The sequence below is a fragment of the Pteropus vampyrus genome, unplaced genomic scaffold (assembly GCF_000151845.1).
Source record: "Pteropus vampyrus isolate Shadow unplaced genomic scaffold, Pvam_2.0 Scaffold53, whole genome shotgun sequence".
Taxonomy (NCBI): Eukaryota; Metazoa; Chordata; class Mammalia; order Chiroptera; family Pteropodidae; genus Pteropus; species Pteropus vampyrus.
In genome coordinates, this window is record NW_011888834.1 from 7,519,114 (window position 1) to 7,536,954 (window position 17,841).

The following is a 17,841-nucleotide window of genomic DNA, read 5'->3' on the forward strand; positions in this document are numbered from 1 at the left end:
TATTTGATTAAAAGAGAAAAACTGTTCATGGACATGGTTGGGGAATGGGTCGCCCTAATTCTCTGACTGTTCCTATTAAGTGGAGATGAACCTCCTCATGAACTGGATTGGTCTTGACTTTAGACCAAGTAAATAACTATGCAGATGGGTGGACTGCATCTTATTGTCCCTGGCTTTCTTTCTCAGGGTTCCAAGATTGTATTGGATAGTGTCTTGGTTGTTCATTTTTAAAGAAATTGCACTTTGCCAATCATCTTTGGTCTAGGAATCAGGATAGCATTCACAGTGAAAATATACTCATAAAAATATAAATGTCTCATAATTTAAACAGAAAAAAAAACCCAAAGGAAAAAACCAAATGTTTCTAAATCTTCACACGTTAAGTATAAAGCTTCAGAAGCCATAAGCACTCCCCAAAACAAAAATTAAAAAGTAATTTTCAAAGTAATCAATTTTTCAGTCAGCAAAATTAGAAAGTTTAAAAAAAAAACAACTAATGTTTAATGCTAATAAATTACATGAAGGAAGTGATCATATCTATCTTATTTACCACTGTATCCCTAGCATAATGCCTGGCAATTCGAAGGTGTCAAAAGTGAATGAATGAATGAATGAAGTTCATTGTGGATAGACAACACTACATATGCTATTTTATTTACTCCTTAAAATAATGCTACAGGTTAAGTTTTGGTGTTCCCCTTTTATAGAAGAGGAAATTGATTTTCAGGGAGAAGAGTTGCCCAAGGTCACACACACACAACTAGGAAATGGCAGAGATGGGAACCAAACTGTGAGGTGCATGACTCCAAATCCGACATTTATTCGACAGTGACACTGGTTTTAGCAAAGACAGCTAGTTGCCTACCCAACAGCCATTTCCCTTCTCATCCTTAATTAGAGCTCTAATTTTGTTCTAGTGTCCTATTTCCTTAGGCGACGCAGGTAAATCCTGATTGTTCTAAGTCAAAATAATGCCCCCAATTCTCATGCCTGCCTATGACCAGTTTAGGGGATTAGAATATAACCTGGCTTGGCCATTGAGATTGGAAGGAAATATAGTGGGGGCAGAGGATTTTTTGCCCCTTGTGAAAGGATTTTTTGCCTCTTTAACAAAGAAACACAAGGGAGAAGCAGACCTTTCTCTGACCCCTAAGTGTTGATATATGGAGATGTGGTGCCTAGAGCTGCTGACGTCATCTTGCTGCCACGAGGGGAGCTAGAAGACAAACCTAGGTGCCTAGTGACTGTTGATCACATCCTTGGTTTTGCTCAGCCAGTTGCTTGAGAGCTTTAGCTACCAACCAGCTAACTGGAGTATCAGTCACTCTAGAGTGCTGACCCTGTCAATTCCACTTCTGTTTTAAATATCCCTATTCTAAGTGTCCATATGAAATGAAATGCTTTTATAGTTTTTATCATTTTATGGAAATGAGGTGTCTTCGTTTACTAGTTATAGTTATACATACTATTTACTACTTGTTGAAGCCATTCACTAACCATGGGGAGCAATGGTACATTCTTGAGTAGAGATACACACAACAAGGACGACAAAGAGAGATGCTCCACTAGCCCGGTCAGGAAGAAGAAAGGTCAGAGAAAGGTCAAGGAGGAAGGGTCAGGGAAGCCTCTATACTGGAGCTGATGAGAAATGACATTTAAACTGACCCTGAAAGACCAGTAGAAATTATCCAGGTAGAAAAAGGAATAAAGGGGGCATTGCCTGAAGAAGAGGTAGCATAGGAGATAATGGGAGTCTGAGAGGAAATGGCACAGTCAAGGAAGTCCAAGTAATCAAGTGCTTAGGGTACAGGTTGGACAAATCTAAAAGGGAGTCTAGACAAGTGAAGAGAGGCCTGATTACAGAGGGCCTTAGTCCCAAGCTACAATCTGAGACCTAGATCAGAAAGCAGTAGGGAGTTATTGAAGGATATTAAGGATGTACAGAACATGATGGTACCTGAACTTTAAGAGGATCACTTTGGCAGCAGAGAGGAGAATATTTTGGAGGAGAAAAAGATGATGGGAGCTGAGGAGCAGAGAAAATGAAGAGGGGCTTCTAGATTCAAGAAGTATTTAGGAAGTGGTTTAGATAGAAGTTGGTGACTAGATAGATGCGAGAGATGAGAGAGTAGTGGGTAGGAAATTTGCAAAGAAATTCGGGGCTGGTAAGGGGCCTTGGAGGCTGCTGCCAGACTGTGTGCTGTGGGCTCAGCTGAGGATAGAGACCAAGAGTTAATGGCTCTAGTGCACACAGTTGAGTGAGTTACTTAGTGTGGTTTTAGGGGCAAAGAATGCTGGATTGGTCCACATTTGGTTAAGTATTGCAGAAAGAAAATGGAGCAAGAGAAGTGAGAAGTTGGAGGTATTAAAAAAAACAAAACAAAACAGGTTGAAGGACTAAACCAAAGCAAGAAGAAAGTCTAATACGTGGAGTGAGAAGATAGGACTTCAGTCAAATTCTGGTGGATAAGCAGGTATAATTGGAACCATGCAGATAACAGGAGCTCGTGGTAAGGAAGTTGTGGTTGAAGATATTACAGGTGGAATAGCTCCAGGAGGTAATAAGGGAGAAGGGATGAGTTTTGATATTAGTGTGGAGATGATTATTGGAATGTAAGAGGCCAAGGTACTGGATATTTGAAGGGTCATCCACATGAACATTAAAGAGAATGGGATTATGAAAGATTTGGGGTGGAGAGAAAATCGTAAGCCATATTCCAAAATCTCTGATACATGTCAGGGAGTGATGAGAACAAGAAGGGATGGAGGATGGTAAATCTGAGAGGCATGAGTTTCAAAGGGGGAAGGATTTTTATGGGAAATTAGAGGAAATTGAATGGGCCTGTGCTAACAGTTATTTAGCACTTACTGTGGGCCAGCTTCTGTTCTACGTGCTTTATGTATACTAAACTCATTTAGTTCTCACCTATGAGGTAAGTATCGTTATCCATCCCTCATTTTACAGATGTGGAAACTGAGGTTGTGAGACTTTTAATAACTTGTTCAAGGTATGTAACCATGATTCCAATCTAGGCTGTTAGGCTGCAAAGTTCACACTCTTACCTACGTCACTGTCCTGCGGATTCTGCTGGACAAGCCCAGCTGGTGCCTATTGGTTAAGTGGTAAGTTCAAGAACAAACAGCCTCTGCTTAAGAGTGTTGGGAGGAGGTAGTGTTCCTGGTGGGGAGCCATTCAAAAAGGTTAGCAGCAACTCCTTAATGTTTTCTAGAGTCTATTTTATTTAGTACTTAAACATGATAGTGTGCCTTTGAACTATGTGTTAATGTGTAAACTGCTCCAGGCCTTTTTAGAAGTGGGTGTGGTATAATTTAAAATAAATGGTCACATTAATTATTAACTGTAAGTACTCAATTACATAAAGGAATTAATTTGGACCTCTCAGTGGATTTATACACATTCTAACTAAGAATGGCCAAAAAAGAAACTAACATATGCAATCTTGAAAAATACATGACTCTGTTTTCCCCTCTGGCATTCCTAAGCTTTATGGCCAACCAGTTTATTTGGGTTCATGACTACCTATTGGAAAAAATTCTCCTGACTTTTCCTTTTTATTTGTGTTACTTGTCAGACACTAAGTATCTTAAAAATCAAGAGTCCAAGAAAGTTAGGAAGCATAATGATCCAAATGAGAAGCCTATTTTGCTTGGCTCATATTGAGTTCTTTATTTTCTTAGAATTAAGGCCCTCTAGAGGCTTTGGATAAAGTGCTAGTCCTATGAATCACTGAGAAATTAGCTTCACTGTCTTATAGAGTTACTACTCTTGATGAAGAGTGTGGCTCTAAGAAGTGTAGATGTGAGGAAAATATGGATTCATACAAAAGGAAATTTATGATGTAATTATAAACTGTACTATGGGCTCATAATTGGAAGTCTGCATCTCACGATTACATTTAAGAACTCTAGTACATAAAAAATAAGTTCTTTCAAAATGTGATTCAGGCTTCATTTAGAAATGCATTACTGAAATGAAGCATACTGCACAGAGGTTATGCTAATCATGAATATGAGTACGGGTAGTTTAATCCAAATTAAGAGTTGATAGGTCAGACATAGAGTCTCAGTACAGTAATTTGAGAAACCAAATGATTTCCTTTTCATCTGAAAGGTTCAGAAAGGCAGCTTTTGAGAAGTGCCATTGACTCTTCAGAGTAGCTGTTTTTCGTGAAGCTCTGGTTTCTAGAATAACTAGAAGATTTATAGACCAAATAGTTCTACACAAGGAGAGATAAGAGAAATAGGAGAATTGTTAGTAAAAAAGATTATCCATTATTTCTACTACCACTCTGCTCTTCGGAAAAAAATATTTTGTGAAGTCAGGAAGTAATACAGCAGAAAAGGCAGTGCAATTCAACACAAATCACTTTATCCGATGCTTTTTCAGTGTCCAACTTTCAAGACTCTGAGTTCCCTGTTAAACTGTATCCATGTTTTGGCGAGGTTAGGGGCGGTAGAAAGGGCAGGTAGAAATAAATTGTAGTCTTTTCTCTAGTGTTGCTAATAATATATTTGAATTTTATGTTTATTGTTCTCTTGCTTTTATGTATAGTTTTGCCATTTATGAATATGATCACGCTTATTTGATACATTCTTCTAATTTAAATATTCAATTTGTAGAATTAAGTATTTTAATATCCAACAGAAACTGCAAAATTTACGTCAGAAAATCCTTTTTTGATTGTGTTTTTTGTTAGGGACATCTTTTCCTTGCTCCAAAAACCAGTTTTGGACATTATATATGTGGAATCGAGCTGTTTGTCTTCTTCCGTAATTTGTTTTTTTCATTTAAAATTATCTTCTGATATTTATCAGTGTTGAGGCATTTAGCAATCATTCATTCATTTTTCCTCAATACAGAGTTCTTTATTTTATGAATATGCAATAATTTTTAAACTAATTTTTGTTTTACGAGAACACTGAAATTTTTTTAGGTTTTTGTTTGTCTGCTTTGCTCTTAAACACATGGCTGCCTTAAATAACCTTGTACATCGCCTGGTATGCATTCCTGGTAGTCAAGTTTCTCTAGGTATTTACCTACAGGTAAAATTGTTGAGTCACTGGGTATATCTCTGTATTTGCTGGATAATGCCAACTTGTTTTCCCAAGTATTAATTTACATTCATCTCTTCAGTATATGAGTGCTTGAGAGTCTCTCCAGCACTTGGTATTAGCCAATATTTTATTTATTGCCAGTTGTGATCAGTACAAAGTAATATTTCATGTAGTTTTAATTTGCATTTCCCATGTGTTTATTATCAGTCCTGTTGCCTTTCTGGCAATGCCCATTTGTCTTCTTAGCTGATTTTTTTCTGTTGGGTTGTCTTTTTCTTCATGACTCTGAATTCTTTAAGATCTTTTCGAGTTCCATAGATTTGGAAATTAATCCTTTGCTAGGTATATATGTCACAAATAATTTCCTCCTGGGTTGTGGCTTTCTGGGATTTATTGATGAACAGAATTATTTAATGTGATTCATTTCATCTAATTTTTTCCTTATGATTTGCTCTAGATCACCTTTCAAAGAAATTCTTACCTATTCTGAGGTCATTTATGTCTTACATTTCTTTCTAAAAGTTTTAAAGTTTTGCTTTTTACATTTAAGTCCTTAGTCCAACCCAAATTTAATTATTTCCAATAAAGTTTTTAAATTTTCTCCATAATTGTCTTGATATTGAGATAAGTGTATGTTTTCTTTCTTCATTGTCTGTTAGAGCAGTATTAGAGCAATAGCTTTGATAATCTTAAGTAAACCTTGTAATCCTGAATTAAATCCTTCTTGATCATGATGTACATTGCTCGATTTCATTTGTGAATATTTTCTTCATGATTTTTATATTTGTTCATAAGGGAAATTGATCTAAAAATTTCTTTGGTTTTTGTATTGTTATTTTAGCCCACCAGTATTCATTGCATAGTGTCCGTCTCTTTTTTCCTATATTCTGGAAGATTGAAATTTCCTTTTCTTCTTATAAAACTTGCCTATAAAACTATTTGTACCTGGTGCTTTCTGTATAGGAAAATACTTCCCTGGTTCAGTGTTTTTAATGGTTATGAAACTATTTAGTTTTTCAAATTTTGAATTCATTTTTAAGGTATTTTTTCTGAGTGTTATTTTTTTTCAAGTTTACTACCATTAGTGAATCATAACATAATCATACTATATTTTAATCTATGTTGCATCTGAAATAATCCCTCTTTTCATTATGATATTTCTTATTTGCCCTTCTTGTAATGATCAAACCTTACTAGAGATTTCTCATTTTTATTATTCATCCAGAGACCAATGCTTGGCATTTTTATTCACTCTGTTGTACATTTGTTTCTTATTTCATTAATTTTTCCTCTAGCCTTTATCATTTCTACTTTCTTTGTATCTATTTTACTGATCTTTTCCTAACTTCCTATTGAATGCTTAGCTCGTTAATTTTCAGTCTTCTTTCCTCATGTAGGACATGAATGCTATAAATATTTTTTCAAGTGCCATAATACCATTCTACATTTTTTTAATTTTATGTTTTTATTTTTTTCATTTTATTTTCTAACTCCTACTATGTTCCCTTTTTACTCATGAGTTATTTAGATGCATATTTTCTGAAAGAATCAACCGAAAAACTCCTGGAACTATTAAGCAATTATAACAAGGTTGTAGGATACAAGGTTAACATACAAAAGCCAATCATTTTCTTATATACCAACAATGAATAAGTGGAATTTGAAAAAAAAATGCCACTTACATTAGCATGTAAATCTAGCAAAACATGTACAAGATATATATGAGGAAAATTACAAAACTCTGATGAAAGAAAGAATAACTTAAATAAATGGAGAGGTGGTTCGTATTCACAGATAGGGTGGCTCGGTATTATCAAGAATTAGTTTATCTCAACTTGATCTATAGATTCGATGCAATTGCAATCAAAATCCCAGCAATTTATTTTGTGGATGTTGACAAACTGATTCTGAAGTTTATATGGTGATGCAAAGGACCCAGAACAGCCAACACAATATCGAAAGAGAAGAACAAAGTTGGAGGACTGACACTATCCAACTTCAAGACTTACTGTAAAGCTGCAGTAATCAAGACAGTGTTGGTGAAAGAATAGACAAATAGATCATTAGAACAGAACAGAGAGCCCAGAAATATTCCCACATAAATATAGTCAGCTAATCTTTGAAAAGGGGCAAAGGCAAGTTAATGGAGAAAGATAGTCTTTTTCTAACAATAGTGCTGAAGCAACTGGCATCTACATGTAAAAAAAAAAAAAAAATCCTAGATAAAGACCTTATACCTTAACAAAAATTAATTCAAAATGGATCATAGCTCTGTATGTAAAATGCAAAAGTATAAAACTCATAGTAGATAACATAGGAGAAACCTTGGGTAACCTTGGGTATGGGTATGATTTTTTAGATACAACACCAAAGGGACAACCAATAAAAGAAATAATTGAAAAGCTGAATTTCATTAAAATTAAAAGTTTCTGCTCTGTGAAAGATACTGTTAAGAGAATGAGAAGACAAGCCACATTCAGGGAGAAAATATTTTCAAAAGATATATCCGATAAAGGACTATTATTCAAAATATACAAAGAACTATTAAAACTCAACAGGAGGAAAACAAACAGCCTGATTAAAATATGGGCAAAAAATCTTAACGGACACCTCACCAAAGAAGATATACAGATTGAAAAGAAGCATATGAAAAGATGTTCAACATTATATCTCATAAGGGAAATGCAAGTTAAAACAATGAAATGTCACTACCCACCTATTAGAACAGCCCAAATCAAAACACTGATGACACCAAATGCTGGTGAGGATAAGGAGCAACAGGAACTCTCATTCACTGCTGGTGAGAATGCAGACTAGTACAGCCACTTTGGAAGATAGTATGGCAGTTTCTTACAAAACTAAATATATTTTTACCGTATGATCCAATAATCGCATTCCTGATATTTACCCAAATGAATAGAGAACTTATGTCTACACAAAGTCCCGCACACAGATGTTTATGGCGGCTCTCTTCGTAATTGCCCAAACTTGGAAGCATCCAAGATATCCTTCAGCAGGTGAATGGATAAACTGGTACATCCAGACAAAGGAATATTATTTGTTGCTAGAAAGAAATGAAATATCAAGTCATAAAAAGACATGGAAGAAATTTAAATACATATTATTAAATGAAAGGAGCCAATCTGAAAAGGTTATATACCATATCATTCCAACTATTTAACATTCTAGAAAAGGAAAAACTATAGAGACAGTAAAAAGAATAGTGGTTGCCAGGGGTTGGGGAGAAGGAGGGTTGAATAAGAGCACAGAAGGTTTTAAGGACAGTGAAACTATTATGTATGACAGTACAATATCACTTTTTGTCATTATACATTTGTCAGAACCCATAGAATGTACACCAAGAGTGAATCCTAATGTAAACTATGGACTTTAGTAATAATGATACTTCATTGCAGGTTCATTGATTATACAAATGTACCACTCTGGTGCAGAAAGTTGATAGTGGGGAAGGTATGCATGTGTGAGGGTAAAGGGTATATAGAAATTCTCTGTACTTTTTGCGCGGTTTTACTGTGAACCTCAAAGTGCCCTAAAAAATAAAGTCTTAACAAATGAATTTATTTCTCCCCTAATTTTGAAGGATAATTTTACTGGGAAGATTTATAGGCTGAAAGTTATAGCACTTTGATTATTCTACTATTGCTGCTGAAATATCAGCTCTCAATTTGGCGGTCCTTCAGTGGTTAGTGTCCCTTCTCTTTTCTGGCTTCTTTTTGTCTTTGGTGTTCTAAGTTTCAACATTTGTCTAGGTATCCATTCCTTCTTACCTCATGTGGGATTCATTTGGTTTCTTGTATCAGAGAATTTGTTCTTTCATTCTGGAAATTTGTAAGCCGCTCTCTCTCTGAAAAATTTTCCCCTTTTCTATTTTCTCCTCCGATTCCAAATGGAAGTATCTTACTGTTCTCAAAAATAAACTTTTTAGGGTTACTTCATCTTTGTCAAAAGCCATAGAAAATATGTCCTGTGTAGGAGTTTCTGGACTTGCCCTTTTATCCACCTGAATTGTGACCTTCCTGAATTGTTCTCTGGTGTGGAAAACCTTTTGCCTAGAGTTGGAGAAAATACAAATGTTTTACATTGATAAATTCATTGACAGGATTCATGGCAACCTGATTTTGGGCAATACGGCTCCAAAGTTTTCAATTCTCTGTAACATCATTGAAACTTGAGGTGATACAGTCTTGCTGGTCATGGGAAATGATGGAAATGTAATGATGGAGTGCATAGCATCCCCAATCGATGCCATTGGCAGGCTTTTTATATAGTTACTGGAAATTTGGAAATTGGGGTATAACAAATTGATAAGGATTTTCTAGAGCTGCTAATGTATGGCATGAGTAAAAAGCTAATTTTTTAAAAGGATTTACAACTCAGTTTTATCACTCAGTTTTAAAAAGCCTGCTTTTCACCCATTAATAAAAATACAAGATAACTAATCACCTCCTCCCAGGCCACTGTGAAGTCACAAACCATAGGAAAATGGATGGTAAGTGAATTTGCAGCTAGTGAAGGTCTCCATTTGGAAGTATTTTATTTTATTTTATTTATTTTTTTACGCCTACAGCGCTTGGTATTCCTGGGTGGTTTTCCATCCAAGTACTAACCAGGCCCGACCCTGCTTAGCTTCCGGGATCAGATGGGATTGGGCTTTTTCAGGGTAGTATGGCCGTAGACTGGAAGTATTTTAAAGGTAGTTTATCAGAGCAAATATTCAAATGCCTCTGCTTCAGTATATTTCTTAACATTTGGAAAGAACATATCCTAGATAAGAACCTGTAAGCAAGCGCCTGGTAGGAGTATTCAGCATGGCCATATCCATTTTTGCCAGATCACCATATAAAATTGTTGACACCTGTTGTTGTCAGGGATCTCAGTTTTGCCCAGAACTCACCCTGGCAAGAAACGCGAACCCTCTGTATATTAAAACAACAGTGGCACAATTCAGCCAATTGCTTTTGCTTTAGTAACCTTAAAGAAGAAAAACAGCAGCCTGGAAAAACAGGCTGGACAGGACGGGAGGAGAACGAGCATTCCATTTGTTTAGATGGAACCGTTTGGAGATAAAAAATAATCCTGGAATAAACACAGAATACCATTCCAAATGATATTTATTGCCTGCCTACTCTGTGCAGCGTGGTTCCAGTTCTCACAGCACTTGCATTGGTCATGAAGAAGATCAAGAATAATTGCAAGGGCAGCCCTGGAAAACAACAAATAAAATTCATACGATTTATACGACATTTATTGAGAGCTTGTATGTTGCAAGCAGTGACTGTGCTAGGCATTAGGACACAAAGAAAAAGACAGCCCACCCTCACATACTCATATAAACGAATGTAGTCATATAAGTAAAATTAAAAGACATGCTTTTCTAGATTCTCCGCTTTTCTGGACTTGACTGTACATTGGTGTGTGAGCCAGGTTCACTACACCCTGATAAAAAGATGAGGCTGACACATTGCTTATGACAAAAAGCTCTATTGTGAGGCTCTGGCACTTGAGGGAAGGTATGCCTCAGACCTGATAAATTCTCGGAGGACAAAGTGAAGAAACTAGAAATGCTTTTTCAGGGAAACTGTACTGATGAGGCCACCATCAGTTATTGATCCACAAGAAACAAAAAGCCTTTGATTCCAGTGTCAGCCTCAGGGTCATACTTGTTAGTGCTTCTTCAGCTTAGTGTGCCCCAGAGTATCAGAGCTCTTTACCATCAACAAGCGCTCTTTACCATCAACAAGCGGATGCAGAACTCCTGAGAGACAAATATACTTACTCAGAAGCAGAAGAGAAGTTGGATGCAGGTTGCACTTTTTTTTTTGTTTGTTTTGTACTCAGAAGAATGACAAAGCAGTATACTTCATGTAGTTCCATGAAAGCTTCAAAAGCAACAGCTAAAGTGGGAGTAAAAAACTGACCAATTAGTATTCCAAAAAACTGCATTATAAGTACAGACTTTCTTATTTCTAGAACCATTTTTTCCCATATCCTGGCTTAAAAAATTTTTTTTTTCTGGTTGATATCCACGTATTGGAGAACATATTGAAATCTTTCACGAAGATCTCAACTTTACACTGGACACATTGGTTTTACCAAATTTACCCAAGATAAATTATAACCTAAAAGGTATGTTCATTTTCTCTGTGTGATATGTTCTGCCAAAGTAGTTATTCTTTCCATTTTTCATTACTTATTTTTTCTCCCAGTGTATTTTTGTATCATAAGGCAAGTATGTAGGACACTTTGGCAGGAAATGCTAACATTGTTTCTCTGAGGTCAAGGCATGATGAGATCTGGGCATGGCACGCAGGACAACTGGGAGTTTCGTTCATGAAAGATACTGAATAGACCGAGATTCAGAGAGAAAATTGATGACCCTACAACTCCATTTGGTCTCTCTTTTTGTTGATGAGAGGGTCCAAGCAAATATAATGGTTGTTGTTGCACAAATCGAGGATAGGCCTGCACAAGTGGAAGGTTGGATTTTAGGCTGGATCCAGAGAGATACGCTATCAGAACAGTTATCTTATGACACTCTTACGAAGGTACCAAGGTACGATGGGTATGCCAAAGGCAAGCATTGGTATGGAAAATAGTCGTGAAGGGAACATTTGATTCAGAAAGAGGGAAAACTTCAGAAAACTCTCAGTATCAGCCTTTTAGATATTCAGCTTGAAGAAACTGAAATAAATCCACAGGTCTACTCTGACTTGTCATACTCCTTTTTACGTTTGGATCAGCTTCCAACACTTTATTCTTTGTGCTTTCAATTGGGAAATATCTCTTGAGAATTCCTTTAATGTGAAGGTTTTCTTTTAGTCATCATTTCCTCTGTGACATCTTCATCCTATTAGTCATAATCTCTTTCCCATTAATGCTGATAAACTTGCTTTCACTGACTTCCTCTGGCTGCATATCTAGAGTCTTTCAAGAGTGTCAACATTCCAACTGTCAGTTCTTTCTTCTATAATTCTATTTATAATTTTACTTCCCCTATTATCACTTATTGTTTCTTTGCTACACTTTACTTTTTCTTGACCAATTCTCTCTTTCGATGATCCATTTTTGTAAAATGTCATGTGGATTTATCACTGGGAGATTAGGAAGCAACACAGCTACATACTTTCCCATGTGTGTCAACTGAATAGTAATTATACAATTACATTGTGGACAAAAAAGGGGCCACATACTAAACCCAACGAGCTCAGGGGAGGCCAGCATGGGAGGCTCTACAAATTCAGAGACCGATATTAACCAATAGGATGATCTGAACATAAAAATTCCTAAAAGTAGGGAATGTGGGTAGTCATATCCTATTCCTTGACAAGGTCAGTCTTTTACTTTAAGTGAGCCTGCCTATTGTCTTTTCGTATCTAAGATAACATACCCTAAGAATGTCAGAGTAATCCCCTTTATCCAGACCCCTCAGAGACCATAGAACTCCTCATTGTTATCTTATTCTCCAAATACCATCTCTGTGTGCTGTAAATGTTACTGCTAACTCTCCTGTACCCACCAATGTAAAAGAAGTTTGTGTCTCTCCATTTCACTTTTTATCCAATCCCAGAGATTTCCCCACTTTCTTTTCTCCTGCCCCCTTCATCTGCCACCAGTGGATTTCATGTAACTCTTCTTACTTCTCCCCCTTTGATTCTAATGTATAAAATAAGCTGTAAACCTGTCACTCTCCAGAGCATTTTCTCAGCCTGTTGAGATTTTGCTTCCTGGCGATTGTCATCAGTTTGGCTCAAATGAACTAATTAAAATTCTCTACAGGTTTGGGTGTTTCTTATGTCAACAACATCTAGTTGATATATCATGGTAACTGAAATTAGAACTATGTTGTTAGGGAACTGGTGTTAATCAACTAAATCTTGGTAACAGAAATTCATGCATATTGAAACAGTGCAAAGTGAAGTCTGCCTATATATTCAAAGGATTTACACTAAAATTATTCACGTACTTATTGGCTTAATTTTAATTAATGTATCCTTATGAAATTCGCTTTGAAGATATTTTACAATCGAGGATTTTTTTCCCCAATTTGTTTGAAATGGTTTTCTTAATTAATTCATTTTAATGAGGTTTACTGGTTTTGCATGGTCTGTACCTTTATCTTTGTGATCTGGTATTTATTGCGTGGTCCTCTGCATTAAATTAATGCTGTTCAACTTTAGTGAGTATCTATAAAGTTTTGGTCTCCTGCGAAGATGAGATGTGGATTTAGAGTCTAGAGAAAGAGTTATTATTCCCACAAAATCATCGTAAAGAGAAACAATCTGAAATGTTTTGCTTCCCGTTTGTTAAATGACACTGTAGGTCTTTAACTTTCTAGCAGTTATGCAGGTATACCCATTTAGAGTGGTGCGAATATTTCCGCTAACTCTGTCACCTACTATCATTTTGTTGGTTTTACATAAAATTGTAATTTTTTAAGCAAAACGTATATTTATGCCTCATAAATGTTCAGTGTTCTTAGAAGTCTAAAGAAACGTGTCTGATCTAGAGGGCTGAGCCTTCCAAAAGGGATGATCTAACCATGCAAATCTTTGTGACTTTTTCCTTTCTCTTTCTCCTTGATTTAAACTGGCCTTGGGCTCGCTTGCCTCTTTTCTTTCCTTATCCTTCTGTTTACTACATAACCACTCTCTTAATCATTAAACCCTTAGGTTAGCATCAGTTAGTCTTAGGAAGAAAGCCTCAGGTCTTTTGACCACAGAAACAGGGTTTTAGTCAAACTAAAGATAACACCTTGCAGCTCCATACCCATGAAGGTGGAATGACCCAACCAGCATCCTCTTGAAACCAGACAGAATGATGCCATGACTGACATCAGGGCCTGATACAATGTTCAACTACCTCCTACCCAAGCCCCGACCAATCAGGATAGCTGAGGACCCCAAGCCCCTTAGCTACTAATGAGTTTTCCCCTATGTAACGTATTCCCTAGAGGCCATCGAGGAGCCAGGTCTTTGAGCACCCACTCACTCGTGTCTCTGGGTTTCGTGCCATTTCCTTAAATAAATCTCTGCTTTCTTCGCTGCAGCCTCCTGTCCGTGGCTCTTTAGGCTTTGACTCATGCGGTCATGATGAACCCCTTAAGTTTGGCAACACTCATCATGACAAACTAAGCTGTGCTATGTAACTCCACATTTAGGACAAGCACCTTCCGTATGACCTCTTATTTTTTCTTTTTCTTTTTTTCATATCTCTACAATTTTCTTTCATTGGTAGATCTACCAAGTGGCTCACTGACGTGCCACTTAGAAGGTCTGACCTATACAAGAAACAGGGACAAAGGCACCTCTGCACATACAGGTATGTTTTTGCTTATGAAAACCATTTTTCACATCTCTAGAATTGATTTCAGTCAAATTTAATAAGTTTTCACTTGGATTCAAACAATGAAAGTTTTTGTTTACTGTGTTGGTTAATGTTTATTAAGTTGTCCAGTGGTATCTAGCTATTTTCTTATTGACGTAACAAACAAACAAAAGTGAGTGCTTCAAATAAACTGTGGCTCTCAATAATACATTTTCGTAAAACATAAACGTTTTAAACGTACTTGAGGCCAGAAAATCTACTCCTGTCTGGTAGTAGTATGATGAACTTATTCTATAAATTGTCCTTTTGCCAGTAGTTCCCTTTTAATCTTCTTTTCCCTAATGTTCTCTAAATAGCATAATACTTTATTATCACCATATTTCTATTTTTCCTTACACATACATATGTCCTTTATTTATAAATTTTTAAAGACTACCTCTTCACTTCTTTGGAAAATTGATTTTGTATCCAGAAACTTTCCTGTATTTGCTTATTGTTTCTAGCAGTGTTCTTGTGGAGTCTTTGGGGTTTTCTATATAGAGAATCATGTTATCCGCAAATAGTGACAGTTTGACGTCTTTGTTTCCTATTTAGATGCCTTTTATATCTTTCTCTTGCCTGACTGCATTTGCTAGGACCTCCAATGTTATATTGAATAACAGTGGAGATAGTGGACAGCCTTGCTTTGTTCCTGATCTTAGAGGGAAGGTTTCTAGTTTTTTACCATTAAGTATAACGTTGGCTGAGGGTTTGTCATATATAGCCTTTATTATGTTAAGGTACTTTCCTTCTATACCGACTTTATTAAGTGTTTTGATCATAAATGGATGCTGTATCTTGTTGAAGGCTTTTTCTGCATCTATTGATATGACCATATGATTCTTATTTTTAAATTTGTTTATGTGGTGTATCACATTAAAATCTCTTCATTTCTTAATACTCCTTTCTCCTTTTCCTCTCCAGAAATTGCTGGATCCTTTCCTTTTCTCCTTAGAATAACTTCCCTGGTTCTTTTTTCCTTTTTTTAACCTCATGGAATGCTATTCTCTCAACTCTTTATTGAAATCTCAACAAAATCCAGACTACCTTTTAATAAATGCCTGTAAGTGAACTGTAAAAGCCATTGTCCTTTAGTAAAAATAATACATAAAAACCAGAGTGGACTTAAATCTCCATTGTCTAGTGAATTTGTAAACTGAAAAGAATACAAATGTATAAATGCTTATTATTGGGGCCTGAAATCTGATAAACAACGACTCCATTGACACTTTGTCTGTACTTGGCAGGCTATCTGGATTATGGCCACAGCCAGTTTGTGTACTTCATCGTCAGCATTACCTGCTGTATTTGTTTGAGCTGTTTGAACTGAAGTGACTAAAAGAAATGGATTAGCCAACCTTTTATTCCTGATAATAAAAAAGAAGAGTTCGCCTTCTCTAAACAAATAAATAAATAAATAAATAAATAAATAAATAGGAGATAGACATTTATATTTGCTATTTTTTACTCAAAAAATATTTAGCCGCTAACATTCCCCAGAGCATTAGCTGTTGGCAGGAATAGAGCAGTGAGCCTGATAGTCAAGGTCCTTGACCTCTGAAATGTAGTCTTTGACATTAATATCCTGACATTCTTTATTTGACTTTGTGTCAATCTTCCATTCTCCCTTTGCAAGTTGCAGCTATTTGACATATGTTTAATTTTAAAAATTAAAGGAATGAAATCAAAATTTCTTTAAATTTTATAATACACTTTGAGATACTTGGAGTTGGCAAATAAAATAAGGAACACCTTATAACACTTGAATTTCAGATAAATAATGAATAATTTTTAGTATAAGTATGTCCCATGCAATGTTTAGGTATGTCCTAAATTAAACATATCTAAGTCTGACCCTAGAGAAAGTCTGGACATTTCAGGGAGAATTACATTCATCACCAAGAGATTTACTTTGATGGCAACAATTTGTCCACTGTATCCCCTCAAATCTTTTTATCACTCCCATCCCCACCCGATACACAATATCCTCACAGAATCAGATTAGGATACTTTAAATTAGCAAATCATCTTGATCAGTCTTCAGCATACGTGCTTATTAATGTGATTTTTTGTATACAATAGGCATCGTAGGGCACTGTCTCTTTTAAGTACTACCTGTACTTAAAAGAATTTCTAACTGCTCAAGCTATAGAAGATTATTTCCAACATATTCTGCATAAAGAACAACTTGAAGAGAATTCAGTGATAAGGTATGGTTTGACTGAAGTGATTGAATTACCACATTTATTTTTGAGACTTATAACAGTTGAGCATGCTAATTTTGAATTAGGAGATTAATAGCTTTTATTTAGTTCTAAGACTTTTATCATTTGCCCACATTATGGGAGTTACAGAAAAGCAGAAGACATGATCGTTATCCTTCAAAATGAACTGGTGGTCTTGCTAAATTGACACTCTATGTACACTTGTTAAATTGACAAGACTTGGAGCATCTAGAAGTCACTATGAGATCCTTTGACATATGTTAAATTGGGTGGTCCAAACTCTAAACACAGGAGATGGGAGAAAGCTGTGTGATATAGACTAGGGAAAAACTTGACGGAAATGTATATTGCCCTTTTAGATGTTGCCTTAGTGTCAGACTCTTAATATAGTTGAATCATATACCAGAGAAAATTTATTAATAAAATGTAAATCTCTTTTGGTTGCTGACTCTAAATGAAATGTAAATAGTCTAACTTTCTTACAATTAAAGTTTATTTTTAAAGAGTATATGAAATATATTCAAAATGTGGGATAGTATGTACATTTTAAAACTAAATTTTATATGTCTTGTTTGACATGATTATGTCATATATTTTTAAATTATGATTACTTTCAATGAAAAATAAATTTTTCTTTCTATCAGATTACTATTTTATTGCTAGTTAATGTATATTCATTTTCTGATAGCTGACTTTTAGAATTCATATATCTTAGCAGTTTAAGAACAGAGGATTGAAATAAATAATTAGATGAATTTATTTACCATCCAGAATTAACAAATTCAAAGCCAAAGGGGTATAATAGATGCGACTACTTCTATATAAATAATCCTTTCTATAATATTTGATTTTGGAATATTGTCTTACTTAAGGATCGACTTAAAACACATTGCAAGTTTTCTCTGTTTTAGTTCATTAGTGTTTTATGCCTGACTAAAAACAACAGTGAGGTTCTACATTATTTTGGGTACTCCTTCACACTCTAGGTGGATGTTTTGAAATGCTTTGACCTATTTTAGATGTTTGGCAATGTCGGATCAATAGCAATTGCAGTGAAAAGTGCTACTACACTTTGATAAAGAATATTAGATTTATGCAAGAGTTTGAGGAAGACAGGTAGGGACCAATACCAGATAGATCACTCCCAGGCTGAGAT

The 17,841-nt window shown here is 35.6% G+C and overlaps 1 pseudogene; it reads right to left on the reverse strand.

The window, feature by feature from the left end:
• Positions 1-9,655: 9,655 nt before the first annotated feature.
• On the reverse strand, positions 9,656-9,774 carry LOC111739768 (annotated as a pseudogene).
• Between the last annotated feature and the right edge of the window lie 8,067 nt (positions 9,775-17,841).